Consider the following 19473-nt stretch of genomic DNA (forward strand, 5'->3'; position numbering starts at 1 on the left):
CTGACTTGGAAATATATTGCCATTCCTTCTTCGTCATTGGGTCAAAATCCTGGAACTCCCTTCCTAACAGCACTGTGGGAGAACCTTCACCACACGGACTGCAGCGGTTCAAGAAGGCGGCTCACCACCACCTTCTCAAGGGCAATTAGGGATGGGCAATAAATGCCGGCCTTGGCAGCAATGCCCACATCCCATGAACGAATAAAAAAAAAATTCACTCTTACGCTGAGCGGTAAAGCCCAGACTGTTCCTTCGCGAAAAGTTCGGGGTTTGTCTGTTTCCTTGGTAGATATTTATCAAGATACCGTCATTAGTGATCTCACAGAGCTGACGTGTGTTCACTTAGGGTTTTGAGTCTATGAACCCAGGGTGCTTGAGTCGATGGACTTAAAAGTGTTGAAGTCAAGATGTTCCGACCTTGGCCCTGGTTGACCTCTGCCAGGATGTGCTTGACCTGGTCATGGATGTAAATAGGTTTCCCCCCTTGGCTGGGTTGGGCAGCGGTGGTGGTGAAGGGGACGGTCCCTTTCCCTGTCTCCGGGCTTTGCTTCAGGCATGGATTTATCCCCCGTGCCTGATGCTTGAGTCACACTGCCCAAAGGACGGGGCGGGGTGGGGGTGGGGCCAGACTGCCGCTCCCTGTCTGGCCTAGAACCCACAGAGGAGCCCGTGAGAGACTCCTCTGCCTCCGATCCTGGGGGTGGGGTCCAGGTAGAGGCGGGGTCAGTTATGGCGGCCGGTCCTCGCGACGCATTCTGTGCAGCGAGCGGAATGTCCGAGGACGACCCCCTGGAGGAGGATGGTGGGTGAATTGTTGATGCTGAGATTGATGTCGAGGTGGTGGTCAGGAGAAGGCCCTCGATGGAGTGGATCACCAATATCTGTTAGGTTCCCTGTGGGCTTTGGGGCTTGGGACACATTTCGTCGCCCGGATCCCACTTCTTTATGCCACTGCTGAGTGTGTGATTAAGATTAATGGATCTTTGATGGACCCCCACCCACCTTTGGTTTGGGAGAGGAATGTGTCAAGGAGGCCCCATGTCAGGCCAGTTATATTTGATCTGCACAGAGTCTTTCCTGCACCTCTTATACAACAGATTGTTGGGACTGTCTCTGTACAAGCCGGGTGTGGAGGCGATCCTTTCAGCTCATGGCGATGATGTCCTCCTCACGGTGAGGGATCCCATTGACTTGCGGAGGATGCACGAGTGCCAGCAGGTGAACTCTGCCGTGTCATAGAATCATACAGCACAGGAGGAGGCCATTCAGCCCATCGTGCCTGTGCCGGCTCTTTGAAAGAGCTATCCAATTAGTCCCACTCCCCTGTTCATTCCCCGTAGACCTGAAAATTTCTCCTTTTCAAGTATTTATCCAATTCCCTTTTGAAAGTTATTATTGAATCTGCTTCCTTCACCCTTTCAGGCCATGCATTCCAGATCACAACAACTCACTGAGTGAAAAAATTCTCCTCATTTCCCCCCTGGAGATTTTGCCAATTATCTTAACTCTGTGTCCTCTGGTTACCGACCCTCCTGCCAGTGGAAATAATTTCTCCCTATCCACTCTCTCAAAATCCTTCATTATTTTGAACACCTCGATTAAATCTCCCTTTAACCTTCTCTGTTCTAAGGAGAACAATCCCAGCTTCTCCAGTCTCTCCCCATAACTGAAGTCCCTCATCCCTGGTACCATTCTAATAAATCTCTTCTGCACCCTCTCGAAGGCCTTGACATCCTTCCTAAAGTGTGGTGCCCAGAATTGAACACAATACTCCAGCTGAGACCTAAACAGTAATTTATAAAAATTTAGCATCAATTCCTTGCTTTTCAACTCTATGCCTCTATTTATAAAGCCAAGGATCCCCTGTGCTTTTTTAACAGCCTTATCCACTTGTCCTGCCATCTTCAAAGATGTTGTATATTTGTATTTGCATCCTTCACAACAATCAATTGGGAGAAGTGCATTGGTCATAAACCAACAGGTGACCACTATCTTTTGATTCCAGTTTCTCACTTTGATCCCTCCCCTTGAATTTGTCACCAAGATTCAGTGGAAACTCAGTAGGAGACACTGGGTCTCTCTGCTCTGGTTCTGAGACTCACGTGCAGCCACACCCAGCTTGGAACTTTCCACCTTCAGGTGCTGCACATGGAAGTTCATCCAAAGTGCTGTGCGCTGGTGACAATCTTTTTCTGCCAGATGCACAGCCTAAATTATGATAGGCAGCTCTTTTTCATAAAACTGCAAGGAATACGTACGTCCTTCCAGGAGCTGCCTGTCTTATCCAGGGAGTTGCTAAGAGATCCAGCAGGATTTCTGCCCATTCTGAGGTATTGGCCATTCTGTCTGAGCTCTTCTTCCATAAACCCATCTACACATGATCAGTTTCAGTGACACAAAGGTGGTGGAGAGGAGAGCCCTTGCTGCGAAGGTAAACAGAGTCTGGGATGTACTGGGCAGTGGGTCAGCAGGCTGGATACCGTCAGAGTTATTACCTGCTCCAACATCAACAACAAAAACACCTTGTATTTATATCACATCTTTACTCTAGTAAAATGTCCCAAAGCGCATCACAGGAGTGGAATGAGACAAAAATTGACACCAAGACACAAAAGGAGATATTAGAACAGGTGATCAAAAGCTTGATCAAAGTGGTAGGTTTTAAGGAGCGTCTTAAAGGAGGAGAGAGAGGTGGAGAGGCAGAGAGGTTTAGGGAGGGAATTCCAGAGCTTGGGGCCGAGGCAGCTGAAGGCACAGCCGCCAACGGTGGAGTGATTAAAATCGGGGATGTGAAAGAGGCAAGGATTGGAGGAGCACAGAGATCTCAGAGGGTTGTAGGAGGTTACAGGTAACAGAGATAGGGAGGGGCGAGGTCATGGAGGGATTTGAAAACATGGATGAGAATTTTAAAATCGAGGTGTTGCCAGACCGGGAGCCAATGTAGGTCAGTGTGCACAGGGGTGATGGGAGAATGGGACTTGGTGTGAGTTAGGATACGGGCAAAAGGGTTTAGGAGGAGCTTCAATTTACGGAGGGTCTAAGATGGGAGGCCGGACAGGAGAGTTTTTAATATGCAAGATTCGAGGTGAGGAGGCCATGGATGAGGATTCCAGCAGCCGATGAGCTGACAATTACATCTGGCCTGTAGCCAAAGCCATCCAGGGGCTAAAATCCACAATTGACCCTGACTCAGTTGAGTGTGTCGAGGAGGCTCAGCCATATGGAGCGATTCCGGTGAATCTCACCCATATTTGGACGGAGCTGCTCATTGGCGCGAGGCACCCAACCTCCCTCTGGAAACTCGGTCTCTCAAATTGAGGCATCTCTCGGAGATTCCCTTGGGCCCATTCTGCTCTGAGTGGAGGGATTTCCTGAATAGGTCACTGCTGCATACTCTCCCTCGCCTTCCGTCCCGACATGCCCTCGGGTAATATCCTGCTGGCCGGCAGAGGCGAGAGTCCCCTCAGGAAAGCCCTGTATTTGGGGTTCCTCCTCTGCACCATTGTAGATCTGGGGTGGAGAGGGTTGCATGAACATTCTCCTCGGCCATTTCACAGATACCCGGCCACTTGTCCATTTTGTGGGTTGGATGAAGATATACATTATGTTTATTTACAGTACCGGAGGTTGCAACCCCTGGTTCACTATTTAAAGCGGCCGCGCCTCAAGTTTTAGTTACCTTGAAGTCCTTGTCTTCGGGCACCCAGCGCACAGGGTGGGGGAGAGAGGCGGGGGGTGAGCGGATCAGATGAACCCCTGGTGGGGATGTTCCTGGGCCAGGCTAAAACCACCATCCACTGGAAGCATCCACATGGAGGATTGTTCTGACTGCTGGCCGCTGTTCCACGGCCTTCAACACACCCGGGTGACCTTGGAGAGGGATCGCGTGGGCTCCACCAATACACTTGAAGCCTTCGTGGGCGACACAGGACAGCAACTGTGTCACTAACGAAAGGAACCAGATCATTGGTTAATTTTATTTTTAGTTGCAGACATTTTAGTTTGATTGGACGATTTGTAATCGTGGGGCCCTCCTCTTCACTAATCGTCATATTTAGTCCGAGAGCCATGGGGCAAATCACATTGCTCCAATTCAAAATACTCCAATGTCCAACACACAAGAGCAAATCAGATCCTGTCACATCATTGCTGGGATCTTTGGAATTGACACAATGTGATTGTGAATAAAAAGGCCTCAAGTTTGGAAGTGAATCCATAGAGACAAAGGGACAGGTCACAAGCACCAAACACCAATAGTATGCAGCCCCAGTGGCCTAATGGATAAGGCACTGGCCTCCTAAGCCAGGGATTGTGGGTTCAAGTCCCATCTGGGGTGAGCTCAGTTTTAAACCAACTGCATTCTGAGAAAACCAGCTCTTTGTCCTCATTGCTGAAATACAAAGAGATCAAGAGCAAAGTCACAGGAGGTGTCCTGTAAATTGATGAAACTTTTCCCCAGCAGGGGCAAGGAAACAGCGACAAAACCACTTGCTTTTCACATAAAATCGACATTTTGCCCAACACTCAACTGTACCAATTGCTGACACACAAAAGCAAGTCAGATCCTGTCACGTCATTGCTGGGATCTTTGGAACTGATACAATGTGATTCTGTCTGAAAAGAAAGGGATGGCCCATAAAAAGGCATCAAATTTGGCAGTGAATATATTGGGACAAAGGGACAAGTTGCACGCACCAAGCTCCAATTACACACAGCCCCAGTGGCCTAATGGATAAGGCACTGGCCTCCTAAGCCAGGGATTGTGGGTTCAAGTCCCATCTGGGGTGGAGCAGTTTTTTGCTCTGAAACAAAAGCCAAAACACCTTCTCTGAACATTGCTGCATTCTGTGACAGTCAGGGAGCTTTCCTTTTAACTTACCAACCAATCCAGGGAGTTCCTGTCCACACCCTTCTCACTCAGTCACTTGCTTTCCAATGGCACAAACCAATGCGATGCTTCTACCAAGCTGTGCGCCATCCCAATACTCAGGGAACAATGTCAGCAGCATTTTCCAGGCAAATAATGTCCCTTTACCTCCTTTCCTCATTTTACTGAACACTGTCTTCTTCTTCTCCTCCTCTTCCATGCCTAACAGTACAAGAGGAAACCCATTTCTTGCACTGCTTTCCATCCAGCCGGTCATGCTCTGGGTTTTTCCCGTGTCAGAGTCCATTCTAACATGAACAGTTGTGACCCTGACTCGCAACTCCTTACCAGGACCACCAGATAGATATGATGGGGGGGTCGTTACTCTGCTCCCATCAGACACGAGTACCCCACCAGATGTCAACCCACCATTCAGGGACCAGAACTCTCTTCTATACTTGCCAAGGTTGTTCTGGGAAATCAAAAGTGTTTACAACTGCTACCAATCATTGCTGAAGTGTGTGGAATTGGCAGATATATTTATTGATAAGAACAACGTGAGTGGCGACAAGAACAGGTAGAATGTTATGAGAGCGTAGAGCAATGACCAATTGCACAAAGGCTGTGGTAGGAGCTGTGACCCCAGTGGCCTAATGGGGAAGGCAATGAGTTTGGGAGTCACTCGAGCAAATGAAAGTGACAGACAGGAAAAGACCAACTGGTCTATCTAGCCTGTCCCATAAAGTTGTGCTGCCCTATGCATCTTGATACAGATACTCACCACCCACCCTGAGCCGTGTAATCCCCTGGGAGAGGTGAAAAAAATAGATTGAAAATGTAGGACAATTTGGGAAATAAAATCCAAAAATTCCTCTCTGACCCCTTTAGGTGATCAAAACTAGTCCAGGAGATCACATGGACCCTGATTTATATTATAGGATAACTAACTCTTCCGAGAAACAGGACTTGGAGGAAAGTATTTTTGAAAAGAACTTGCATTTATATAGCACCTTTCGTGACCTCTGAACGTCCCAAAATGCTTAATAGCCAAAGAAGTAATTGTGAAGTGTAGTCACTGTTCTAATGTAGGAAACTTGGCAGCCTATTTGGCAGATGCAATACAATATTGGAAAATGTGAGGTTATGCACTTTGGCAGGAAAAGTCAGAGAGCAAGTTATCATCATAATGGCGAGAAACTGGAAATTACTGCAGTCCAAAGGGATCTGGGGGTCCTAATGCAAGTCAATCAAAAAGTTAGTATGCAGGTGCAGCAGGTGATCAAGAAGGCCAATGGAATGTTGGCTTTTATTGCTAGGGAATAGAATATAAAAACAGGGAGGTATTGCTGCAGTTATATAAGGTATTGGTGAGACCACACCTGGAATACTGCATGCAGTTTTGGTCTCCATACTTAAGAAAAGACATACTTGCTCTCGAGGCAGTACAAAGAAGGTTCACTTGGTTAATCCCGGGGATGAGGGGGCGGACATATGAGGAGAGGTTGAGTAGATTGGGACTCTACTCATTGGAGTTCAGAAGAATGAGAGGCGATCTTATTGAAACATAAAGATTGTGAAGGGGCTTGATCGGGTGGATGCGTTAAGGATGTTCCCAAGGATGGGTGAAACTAGAACTCGGGGGCATAATCTTAGAATAAGGGGCTGCGCTTTCAAAACTGAGATGAGGAGAAACTTCTTCACTCAGAGGGTAGCAGGTCTGTGGAATTTGCTGCCCCAGGAAGCTGTGGAAGCTACATCATTAAATAAATTTAAAACAGAAATAGACAGTTTTCTAGAAGTAAAGGGAATTGGGGTTACGGGGAGCGGGCAGGAAATTGGACATGAATTTAGATTTGAGGTTAGGATCAGATCAGCCATGATCTTATTGAATGGCGGAGCAGGCTCGAGGGGCCGATTGGCCTACTCCTGCTCCTATTTCTTATGTTCTCATAAAACTGCAAGGAATACGTACGTCCTTCCAGGAGCTGCCTGTCTTATCCAGGGAGTTGCTGAGATCCAGCAGGATTTCTGCCCAGTCTGAGGTATTGGCCATTCTGTCTGAACTACTCTTCCATAAACCCATCTACACGTGATCAGTTTCAGTGACACAAAGGTGGTGGAGAGGAGAGCCCTTGCTGCGAAGGTAAACAGAGTCTGGGATGTACTGGGCAGTGGGAGAACGGGACTTGATGTGAGTTAGGATCCGGTCAGCAGAGTTTAGGATGAGCTTAAGTTTACGGCGGGTGGAAGATGGGAGGCCGGCCAGGAGAGCTTTGGAATGGTCAAAATTTGAGGTGACAAGCTGTTCGATGAGGATTCCAGCAGCCGATGAGCTGACAATTATATCTGGCCGATAGCCAAAGCCATCGAGGGTCTAAAATCCACAATTGACCCTGACTCCGTTGAGTGTGTCGAGGAGGCTCAGCCATATGGAGCGATTCCGGTGAATCTCACCCATATTCGGACGGAGCTGCTCATCGGCGCGAGGCTCAGAAGTCTCCCTCGGAAAGCTCGGCCACCCAAATTGAGGCATCTCTCGGAGATTCCCTTGGGCCCATTCTGCTCTGAGTGGAGGGATTTCCTGAATAGGTCACTGCTGCATACTCTCCCTCGCCTTCCGTCCCGACATGCCCTCGGGTAATATCCTGCTGGCCGGCAGAGGCGAGTGTCCCCTCAGGAAAGCCCTGTATTTGGGGTTCCTCCTCTGCACCATTGGAGACCTGGGGTGGAGAGGGTTGCATGAACATTCTCCTCGGCCATTTCACAGATACCCGGCCACTTGTCCATTTTGTGGGTTGGATGAAGATATACATTATCTTTATTTACAGTACCGGAGGTTGCAACCCCTGGTTCACTATTTAAAGGGGCCGCACCTCAAGTTTTAGTTACCTTGAAGTCCTTGTCTTCGGGCACCCAGTGCACAGGGTGGGGGAGAGAGGCGGGGGGTGAGCGGATCAGATGAACCCCTGGTGGGGATGTTCCTGGGCCAGGCTAAAACCACCATCCACTGGAAGCATCCACATGGAGGATTGTTCTGACTGCTGGCCGCTGTTCCACGGCCTTCAACACACCCGGGTGACCTTGGAGAGGGGTCGCGTGGGCTCCACCAATACACTTGAAGCCTTCGTGGGCGACGCAGGACAGCAACTGTGTCACTAATGAAAGGAACCAGATCATTGGTTAATTTTATTTTTCGTTGCAGACATTTTAGTTTGATTCGACGATTTGTAATCGTGGGGCCCTCCTCTTCACTAATCGTCATATTTAGTCCGAGAGCCATGGGGCAAATCACATTGCTCCAATTCAAAATACTCCAATGTCCAACACACAAGAGCAAATCAGATCCTGTCACATCATTGCTGGGATCTTTGGAATTGACACAATGTGATTGTGAATAAAAAGGCCTCAAGTTTGGAAGTGAATCCATAGAGACAAAGGAGCAGGTCACAAGCACCAAACACCAATAGTGTGCAGCCCCAGTGGCCTAATGGATAAGGCACTGGCCTCCTAAGCCAGGGATTGTGGGTTCAAGTCCCATCTGGGGTGAAGCAGCTTTTTTGCACTGAAACAAAAGCCAAAACACCTTCTCTGAACATTGCTCCATTCCGTGACAGTCAGGGAGCTTTCCTTTTAACTTACCAACCAATCCAGGGAGTCCCTGTCCAGCACCCTTCTCACTCTGTCACTTGCTTTCCAGTGGCACAAACCAATGCGATGCTTCTACCAAGCTGTGCGCCATCCCAATACTCAGGGAACAATGTCACCTGCATTTTCCAGGCAAATAATGTCCCTTTACCTCCTTTCCTCATTTTACTGAACACTGTCTTCTTCTTCTCCTCCTCTTCCATGCCTAACAGTACAAGAGGAAACCCATTTCTTGCACTGCTTTCCATCCAGCAGGTCATGCTCTGGGTTTTTTCAGTGTCAGAGTCCATTCTAACATGAACAGTTCTTACCCTGATTCGCAACTCCTTACCAGGACCACCAGATAGATATGATGGGGGGGGTCGTTACTCTGCTCCCATCAGACACGAGTACCCCACCGGATGTCAACCCACCATTCAGGGATCGGAACTCTCGTCTACACTTGCCAGGACTGTTTGAGGAAATCAGAAGTGTTCACAACTGCTACCAATCATTGCTGAAGTGTGTGGAATTGGCAGATATATTTATTGATAAAAACCAAGTGAATGGCGACAAGAACAGGTAGAATGTTATGAGAGCGTAGAGCAATGACCAATTGCACAAAGGCTGTGGTAGGAGCTGTGACCCCAGTGGCCTAATGGGGAAGGCAATGAGTTTGGGAATCACTCGAGCAAATGAAAGTGACAGACAGGAAAAGACCAAATGGTCTATCTAGCCTGTCCCATGAAGTTGTGCTGCCCGATGCATCTCGATACAGATACTCCCCACCCACCCAGAGCCGTGTAATCCCCTGGGAAAGGTGAAAAAAACAGATTATAAATGTAGGACAATTAGGGAAATAAAATCTGGAAATTCCTCTCTGACCCCTTTTAGTGATCAAAACTAGTCCAGGAGATCACAGAGACCCTGATTTGTATTATGGGATAGCTACCTCTTCTGCAAAGTAATCTCCATCTTGGTCCTGGAAACAGGACTTTGAGGAAATGTTTTTTCAAAGAACTTGCATTTATATCGCACCTTTCATGACCTCAGGACGTCCCAAAACGCTTTATAGACCAATGAAGTAATTTTGAAGTGTAGTCACTGTTGTAATGTAGGAAATGCAGCAGACAATTCACGGACAGCAAGATCCCACAAACAGCAATGAGATAATGACCCGAGGATCTATTTTAGTGATGTTGGTTGAGGGATGAATATTGGCCAGGACACCGGGGAGAACTCCAAAATAACATCATGTCATTTTTCCAAAACACCTGACCTGAAATACAGCACAGCTCTCCCTCAGTACTGCACTAAAGTGTCAGCCGAGATTATATGCTCAAGTCTCTGGGAACACCGATCAGACCAACTTTTATGCATCAGCCTTGGCTCAAAGATTGAGTCAGAAGGTTGTGGGTTCAAATCCCACTTCAGGCTGACACTCCAGTGCAATGCTGGGGGAGTGTTGCATTGTCGGAGGTGCCGTCTTTTGGATGAGACGTTAAACTGAGGCCCCGTCTGCCCTCTCAGGTGGATGTAAAAGAACCCATGGAACTATTTCTAAGAAGAGCAGGGGAGTTCTCCCCAGTGTCCGGGACAATATTTATCCCTCAACCAAAATCACAAAAAAAACAGATCACCTGTTTATTTCTCTCATTGCTGTTTGTGGGATCTTGCTGTGTGTAAATTAGCTGCCACATTTCCTACATTACATAGAATTACATCGAATGTAATTCGCTACATCACTGGCATCTACCTGACAATGTGGAAAATTGCCCAGGTATGTCCTGTCCACAAAAAGCAGGACAAATCCAATCCGGCCAATTACTGCCCCATCAGTCTATTCTCAATATATCCTTTGTATAATATGGAGACCAGGACTGTTCTCAGTACTCCAAGTGTGGTCTAACCAAGGTTCGATACAAGTTCAACATAATTTCTCTGCTTTTCAATTCTATCCCTCTAGAAATGAACCCTAGTGCTTGATTTGCCTTTTTTTATGGCCTTATTAACCTGCGTTGCTACTTTTACTGATTTGTGTATCTGGACCCCCAGATCCCTCTGCTCCTCGACCCCATTTAGACTCTGATTTTCCAAGGAGTAGGTGGCCTCTTTATTCTTCCTCCCAAAATGTACCACCTCACACTTAATGTATATGGAAATTCATTTGCCAATTACAAGCCCATTCTGCAAGTTTATTGATGCCTTCTTGTATTTTCTCCCAGTCCTCCTCAGTATTAACTCTACCCCCTTATTTGGTGTCGTTACAACTTCACTTTGAAATGACTACACTTGAAACGTACTTCATTGAAGTGCTGTGGGATGTCTCGAGGCCATGAAAGGTGCGATATAAATGCAAGTGTTTCTCCTCCATGCCTGTCACTACGCACTCAGCACCTCACCCAGTCACCATGTACATTGGGAGACGGCCCATTGTCTGCCGGTTTGGAGAGCTGCGTACAATATCAGAACGGTGAGAGGGTCATTGCATTAAATGCTAGCTCAGAAACATTAGTGAGATCCCACTCCTTAAGACTATTCATTTTTAGTGATGGAGCTTTCGACATACCAGCTCTCGAACATTTTCTTTGCTTGCACCTTTTTCTGAACAGAGGCCGTGTGAAAACGGCCGATCTCCGCCCTTGTGAATCCCAGCTCGGAAGCCACAATGGTCCATTCAAAGCCCAGGTCTTTGGCGAGTTCTTGGACAGACTTCAGGTTGATCACTGCATCCTGGGTCAGGAAATCAGCTTTTAAAATAACCAAATACAAAAGGTGCCAGCAATATCTGCTTCAACTGCACAAGACATTAAAAGCAGCACCGCAAGTAGATAAGGTTATAGAAAAAGTTCATGGAATAGCGGGTTTAAGGCAAGAGGTAATGGTGAATCTAGATACAGGATTAAATGGAAGAGATTGAGGACAGAGAGCAGTAGAAAGGTTTTTGCACAGAGGGCTGTGAGGCTGTGGGTTATGGTGGATACACTACTGGAGACAGTGATTGCAGAAGGGATGGTGTCAACATTTAAGAACAGGTTAGACAGGTGATTGATGGAAAGGGGAACGAAGGGATAGGGCGGACACATGGGATTAGGATACTGCTCGTGTGGGGGATCAAGACCAGCACCGACTGGTTGGGGCCAACGCCCAGTTTCTGTGTTGTAATTTCTATGTCATTCTCAAAGCTTTCAGGCTGTGGCATGAAAACTGTGGGTTAGATTTTGGTCTGGGCCGACCAGCACAGGCCCGAACCGAGAGGCCCGAAGATCAATGGAAATTAGACCCCAGGCCTCATCAGCATCCCCGGCACGAACACCCCTCTCTCTCCCTCCTTCCCTCAATCACTCCCCTAGCCCTCTCTCTCCCTCTCCCTCCTGTCCCCTGCCTCACTCCGTCACTCACCTCTTCACCCCCTCTATCCCCCGCCATGTATCGGTCACTACTCCCCTCGCCCACTCCCTTCCGCTCTCTCGATCACTCTCCCCGTCGTCCGCCCTCCCTCTCCCCGTCACCTCACTCTCTCTCCCCGTCGACCCCCCTCAATCTCCTCGTTGCCCGCCCTCCCTCCCTCCCTCCCTCTCCCCATCGCCTCGCTCTCTCTCCCCATCGACCCCCCTCAATCTCCTCATCGCCTGCCCTCCCTCTCCCCATCGCCTCGCTCTCTCTCCACGTCAACCCCCCTCAACCTCCACGTCACCACCCCCGCCTCCATCAATCCCCCTGTCTCCTCCCCTGCCCCCACAAGGAACCATAAGAATTCAGCCAAGTTAAGATGTGGGGGAACATGTCGGAAACACAGTGCGAACTCTCTCCATCTTTACTCCCCCCATTCGTACTGTTCCCGCCGGCTGTATTCAGGAAAACCTGGTCGACATGCAGCCAACCAGGGGTACTGAAAGGGCCAGCATTAAAATGGTCAATTATTAAATATACTTACCTGAATGTGGAACCAGGAGGTGCAGGAGGGTTCATCTCATCACCACAGTATAACCACTGCTGCCCGCACCCCTCTTGTACACCTCCCCCTCCCGATCGCTGCCCCATCCCTTTCCCGATTGCTGTTCCCACCCCACTGTTTGCTGTCCCCCTCCCTCTCCCGATCGCTGCCCCCCTCCCTCTCCCGATCGCTGTCCCCCTCCCTCTCCTGATCGCTGTTCCCCTCCCTCTCCCGATCGCTGTCCCCCTCCCTCTCCCGATCTCTGTCCCCCTCCCTCTCCCGATCACTGATCCCGTCCCTCTCCCGATCGCTGTCCCCCTCCCTCTCCCGATCTCTGTCCCCCTCCCTCTCCCGATCGCTGATCCCGCCCTCACACAAAGGGTGGTGGAAATCTGGAACTCTCTCCCCCGAGAAAGCTGTTCAGGCTGAGGGTCAATTGAAAATTACAAAACTGAGATTGATCGATTTTTGTTGGGTGAGGGTATTGGGGGTTAGGGAACTAAGGCGGGCAGATGGAGTTAAGATACAGATCTTCCATGATCTAATTGAATGCCGGAGTAGGCTCGAGGGGCTGAATGGCCTCTTCCTGTTCCTATGTTCCTCTCTCCACCAGGATGTTACCCTGACAATGCACGATCCAGGCACGGGGGCATGTCAGGCAGAACTGTCGATATTTCTGGCAAGTGATGTCATCCCACCAACTCCCCCTCAGTCTTTCTCCCTCCTCTAGCTGAGGATACTGGGTGTAGTAATGTCTCACTCTGCTTCACTGCTTTGTTTCTCTCTCTTCTCCACTTCTGTTTCTCACCATCTTCTCCACAGCTGTTCCCACCTTCTTCTCCTCAACCATTATGTTTCTCTCTTCTCTCCCATTTCTCTTTCTCTTTCTCCTCTTCCACTTCTATTTCCCACTTTCTTCTCCTCCAACATTCTATTTCTCACTTTCTCTCTTTCCTGCCCCATTCTGTTTCTCACTTTTTCCTCCGTCACTTATGTTTCTCTCTCCACCATTCTCTTTTTTATTTTCTCCTCCTTCACTTCTGTTTTTCTCTCTCCTCCTCCAATTCTGTTTCTCACTTTCTTTTTCACTTCTATTTCTCTTTCTCCTCCTCCACTTATTATTGCTCTCTCCTCTTCTTCTATTTCTCTCTCACTCCTTTCATATCTCTCTCCTCAATGCTGGACCCTCACCTTCACTTCCATCGCCCCCTCACCTCCCTCACATTCATTTTTCTCTCTTCCTCCATTTCTGTTTCTTGCTCTCTCCCTCTCCTCCATCTTTGCCTCATTTTTCTCTAGTTTCATCGTTCTCCCCCCTCACTTTGCGTATCTTCCTCTCTGCTTCTGTGTCTCTCTTTCACCTCCTTGCCGTCTGTTTCACTCTCTCCCTTCCATTCATCTCTCTCTCTCTCTTCAACTTCAGTTTCTGTTCTCCACTTTCACCTTCTCTCACCTCCCTCACTCCTCTCTCTTCTCCACCTAGTCCGGATACTGCTCTCACTGCGTAAGGTGGATTTGCCCAAAGGACAGAGGATCCATGAGGAACGGAGAACACCTCAACACAAGGAGGCTGATCACCTCAACATCCCACAAGCCAATACCATTGTCCCAAGTGAAGACGACCAGTTTAACCAAGCAGCTGATCAATACAATTCATACAAGTTCTGGAAACATTGCTAACCACCAGCACACACACTATCATCTATCCAATAGACTAGCTATCTAATGCTGTTAACTTGCCAGTTAACGAAGGAGTTTAGTCCTAAATTAATTTCACCAATTTATATCAATCTCAGGCACTGATCTCAACGACTATTTGATAAGCAGCGACCCAGTTAATGCTGAATTATTGTAATATCACTGAAGTGCCTGCTATTCATTTTGTTAATGATCCTATCTACCAATTATTGGCATCTCAATGTTTGAGTATTGCTAATCATGATTTGAAGTTAATAAGCAATTGTTAGTGCAAGACTTGTCTGACTTCTATGGCAAGAAAGGGTTAATTCATTCACTCAGTAACTTGTGGGCATCCTAACTGGGTGTTGGGAAGGTGAACTCATGTTCAATAGGAACTGGGTGATGGAAGGCAGTTTCGTGGGGCAAACGTTGACATCATTCACTCGTAGGCTGGGCGGTAAACCCCAGACTGTTCCTTGGCGAGAAGTTAAGGATTTGTCTGTTTCCTTGATTGATATTTATCAAGATACCGTCCTTAGTGCTCATACAGTGCTGACATCTGTGCACTTAGTGTGTTGTGTCTATGAATGTAGGGTGCTTGAGTCTATACACTTAAAAGTGATGAAGTCAAGATGTTCCGACCTTGGCCCTGGTTGACCTGTCCCAGGATGTACTTGACCTGGTGGTGGATGTAAATAGGTTTCCCCCCTTGGCTGGGTTGGGCAGCGGTGGTGGTGAAGGGGACGGTCCCTTTCCCTGTCTCTGGGCTTTGTGTCAGGCATGGTTTTATCCCCCGTGCCTGATACGTGAGTCACACTGCCCAAAGGATAGGGCGGGGGGGCCCCAGGCTGCTGCTCCCTGTCTGGCCCAGAACCCACAGAGGACCCCTTGAGGGACTCCTCTGCCTCCGATCCTCGGGGTGGGGTCGAGGTAGAATGGCTGAGGACAACAAGATAGCTGGTCTATTGGATAGATGATAGTGTGTGTGCTGGTGGTTAGAAATGTTTCCAGAACTTGTAGGAATTGTATTGATCAGCTGCTTGGTTAAACTGGTCGTCTTCACTGGGGACAATGGTATTGGCTTGTGGGATAAGGACGACAACCTGGAGGAGGATGGTGGGTGAATTGTTGATGCTGCGATTGATGTCGAGGTGGTGGTCAGGAGAAGGCCCTCGATGGGGTGGATCACCAATATCTGTTAGGTCTCCTGTGGACTTTGGGGCTTGGGACACATTTCGTCGCCCAGATCCCATTTCTTTTTGCCACTGCTGAGTGTCTGAGTAAGGTTAATGGATCTTTGATGGCCCCACCCCAACCTGTGGTTTGGGAGAGGAGAATATCAAGAGGCCCCATGTCAGGCCAGTTATATTTGATCTGCACAGAGTCTTTCCTGCACCTCTTATGCAACAGATTGTTGGGACTGTCTCTGTACAAGCCGGGTGTGGAGGCGATCCTTTCAGCTCATGGCGATGATGCACTCCTCACGGTGAGGGATCCCATTGACTTGCGGAGGATGCGCGACTGCCTTGTCTTAGAATCATAGAACCATAGAACCATAGATAAGATACAGCACAGAAGGGGGCCATTCAGCCCATCGTGTCCGCGCCGGCTCGAAGAACAACCAGGTGCCCATTCTAATCCCACCTTCCAGCACCCGGTCCGTAGCCCTGCAGCTTACAACACTTTAGGTGCAGGTCCAGGTACTTTTTAAACGAGTTGAGTGTCCTTGCCTCTACAATCAATTCGGGCAGCGAATTCCATACACCCACCACCCTCTGGGTAAAAAAGCTTTTCCTCATGTCCCCTCTAATCCTTCCGCCAATCAGCTTAAATCTATGTCCTCTAGCTCTTGAGCTCTCCGTTAGGGGAAACAGGTACTTCCTGTCTACTCTATCTAGGCCCCTCATAATTTTGTACACCTCAATCAAGTCTCCCCTCAGCCTCCTCTGCTCCAAGGAAAACAACCCCAGCCTATCCAATCTCTCCTCGTAGCTGCAATTTTCAAGCCCTGGCAACATTCTTGTAAATCTTCTCTGCACTTTCTCCAGAGCAATTACATCCTTCCTATAATGTGGTGACCAGAACTGCGCACAATACTCCAGCTGTGGCCTTACCAGTGTTTTATACAGTTCCATCATTACATCCCTGCTTTTGTATTCTATACCTCGGCTAATAATGGAGAGCATTCCGTATGCCTTCTTCAGAACCTTATCTACCTGTACTGCCACCTTCAGGGACCTGTGCACATGCACTCCAAGGTCTCTCACTTCTCTACCACTCTCAATATGTTCCTATTTACTGGGTATTCCCTTTTACTTTTTGCCCTCCCTAAGTGCATTACCTCACACTTCTCTGGGTTGAACTCCATTTACCACTTTTCCGCCCACTCCACCAACCCATTGATATCTTCTTGGAGTCTACAGCTATCCTCTTCACTATCAACTACACGGCCAATTTTTGTGTCATCTGCAAATTTGCCAATTATGCCCCCTACATTCAAGTCCAAATCATTAACATATACCACAAACAGCAAGGGACCCAACACTGAGCCCTGTGGCACAACACTGGAAACAGATTTCCATTCACAAAGACATCCATCGACTTTTACCCTTTGTTTCCTGTTACTGAGCCAATTTTGGATCCCATTCGCCACCTTTCCCTGTATCCCATGGGCTTTTACCTTTCTGACCAGTCTGCCAGGTGGGACCTTGTTAAATGCCTTACTAAAATCCATGTAGACAACATCCACTGCACTACCCTCATCAATCCTCCTTGTCACTTCCTCAAAGAATTCAATCAAATTTGTAAGGTGTGATCTTCCCTGAACAGCACAGAGGAGGCCATTCGGCCCATCGTGCCTGTGCCGGCTCTTTGAAAGAGCTATCCAATTAGTCCCACTCCCCTGTTCATTCCCTGTTGCCCTGCAAATTTCTCCTTTTCAAGTATAAGTCCAATTCCCTTTTAAAAGTTACTATTGAATCTGCTTCCACCACCCTTTCAGGCCGTGCATTCCAGATCACAACAACTCACTGAGTAAAAAAAATTCTCCTCATTTCCCCCCCGGAGATTTTGCCAATTATCTTCACTCTGTGTCCTCTGGTTACCGACCCTCCTGCCAGTGGAAATAATTTCTCCCTATCCACTCTATCAAAATCCTTCATCATTTTGAACGCCTCGATTAAATCTCCCTTTAAACTTCTCTGTTCCAAGGAGAACAATCCCAGCTTCTCCAGTCTCTCCCCAGAACTGAAGTCCCTCATCCCTGGCACCATTCTGGTAAATTACAATAAGACAAAAATTGACAATGAGCCACAAAAGGAGATAATAGAACAGGTGATCGAAAGCTTGATCAAAGTGGTAGGTTTTAATGAGCGTCTTAAAGAAGGAGAGAGAGGTGGAGAGGCAGAGAGGTTTAGGGAGGGAATTCCAGAGGTTCGATCCGAGGCAGCTGAAGGCACGGCCGCCAATGGTGGAGCAATTAAAATCGGAGATCTGAAAGAGTCAAGGATTGGAGGAGCACAGAGATCTCAGAGGGTGGTAGGAGGTTACAGGTGACAGAGATAGGGAGGGGCGAGGTCATGGAGGGGTTTCAAAACAGGGATGAGAATTTTAAAATCGAAGTGTTGCTGGACCGGGAGCCAATGTAGGTCAGCGAGCACAGGGGTGATGGGAAAACGGGACTTGGTGTGAGTTAGGATACGGGCAGCAGAGTTTAGGATCAGCTTAAGTTTAAGGGAGGGTGGAAGATGGGAGGCCGGCCAGGAGAGCATTCGAATAGTTAAGATTGGAGGTGACAAGGCCATGGATGAGGATTCCAGCAGCCGATGAGCTGACAATTATATCTGGCCTGTAGCCAAAGCCATCCAGGGGCTAAAATCACAATTGACCCTGACTCAGTTGAGTGTGTCGAGGAGGCTCAGCCATATGGAGCCATTCTGGTGAATCTCACCCATATTTGGATGGATCTGCTCATCGGTGCGAGGCACTAAAGTCTCCCTCAGAAACCTCGACCTCCCAAATTGAGGCATCTCTCGGAGATTCCCTTGGGCCCATTCTGCTCTGAGTGGAGGGATTTCCTGAATAGGTCACTGCTGCATACTCTCCCTCGCCTTCCGTCCCGACATGCCCTCGGGTAATATCCTGCTGGCCGGCAGAGGCGAGTGTCCCCTCAGGAAAGCCCTGTATTTGGGGTTCCTCCTCTGCACCATTGGAGACCTGGGGTGGAGAGGGTTGCATGAACATTCTCCTCGGCCATTTCACAGATACCCGGCCACTTGTCCATTTTGTGGGTTGGATGAAGATATACATTATCTTTATTTACAGTACCGGAGGCTGCAACCCCTGTTTCACTATTTAAAGGGGCCGTGCCTCAAGTTTCAGTTACCTTGAAGTCCTTGTCTTCGGGCACCCAGTGCACAGGGTGGGGGAGAGAGGCGGGGGGTGAGCAGATCAGATGAACCCCTGGTGGGGATGTTCCTGGGCCAGGCTAAAACCACCATCCACTGGAAGCATCCACATGGAGGATTGTTCTGACTGCTGGCCGCTGTTCCACGGCCTTCAACACACCCGGGTGACCTTGGAGAGGGATCGCGTGGGCTCCACCAATACACTTGAAGCCTTCGTGGGCGACGCAGGACAGCAACTGTGTCACTAACGAAAGGAACCAGATCATTGGTTAATTTTATTTTTAGTTGTATTCATTTTAGTTTGATTGGACGATTTGTAAGAGTGGGGCCCTCCTCTTCACTAATCGTCATATTTAGTCCGAGAGCCATGGGGCAAATCACATTGCTCCAATTCAAAATACTCCAATGTCCAACACACAAGAGCAAATCAGATCCTGTCACATCATTGCTGGGATCTTTGGAATTGACACAATGTGATTGTGAATAAAAAGGCCTCAAGTTTGGAAGTGAATCCATAGAGACAATGGGAAAGGTCACAAGCACCAAACACCAATAGTGTGCAGCCCCAGTGGCCTAATGGATAAGGCACTGGCCTCCTAAGCCAGGGATTGTGGGTTCAAGTCCTATCTGGGGTGAGTTTGGTTTTGAACCAACTGCATTCTGTTAAAACCAGCTCTTTGTCCTCATTGCTGAAATGTGAGGAATCTTCCAACACCAGGTTATAGTCCAACAAATTTATTTTAAAATCACAAGCTTTCGGAGATTATCTCCTTCATCAGATGAATGAATGAAACGGTTCTCAAATCGCATATCTTATACTATGTTGGGACAGCATCACACCAATCAAAAGGTGTCGTTGTTATTCAAACAGGCCAGTCACGGAGAACAGCACGTCCCAGTACACTAGATATACATTGTGTCTATTACACAGGTAGGCAGAAAGAAACTCAAAATGGCAG

The 19473-nt window shown here is 48.2% G+C and overlaps 4 non-coding genes across 4 annotated transcripts; all 4 read left to right on the plus strand.

Moving 5' to 3' along the window:
- Positions 1 to 4263: 4263 nt before the first annotated feature.
- trnar-ccu (transfer RNA arginine (anticodon CCU)) lies at positions 4264 to 4336 on the plus strand. The gene has a single exon. It is a non-coding gene; the product is annotated as a tRNA-Arg (tRNA).
- A 378-nt stretch (positions 4337 to 4714) lies between these two features.
- Positions 4715 to 4787, plus strand: trnar-ccu (transfer RNA arginine (anticodon CCU)). The gene has a single exon. It is a non-coding gene; the product is annotated as a tRNA-Arg (tRNA).
- A 3553-nt stretch (positions 4788 to 8340) lies between these two features.
- Positions 8341 to 8413, plus strand: trnar-ccu (transfer RNA arginine (anticodon CCU)). Its single transcript has one exon. It is a non-coding gene; the product is annotated as a tRNA-Arg (tRNA).
- A 10663-nt stretch (positions 8414 to 19076) lies between these two features.
- trnar-ccu (transfer RNA arginine (anticodon CCU)) lies at positions 19077 to 19149 on the plus strand. The gene has a single exon. It is a non-coding gene; the product is annotated as a tRNA-Arg (tRNA).
- The last annotated feature ends 324 nt before the right edge of the window (positions 19150 to 19473 follow it).

This window comes from Heptranchias perlo, chromosome 11 (genome assembly GCF_035084215.1).
Source record: "Heptranchias perlo isolate sHepPer1 chromosome 11, sHepPer1.hap1, whole genome shotgun sequence".
Lineage (NCBI taxonomy): Eukaryota > Metazoa > Chordata > Chondrichthyes > Hexanchiformes > Hexanchidae > Heptranchias > Heptranchias perlo.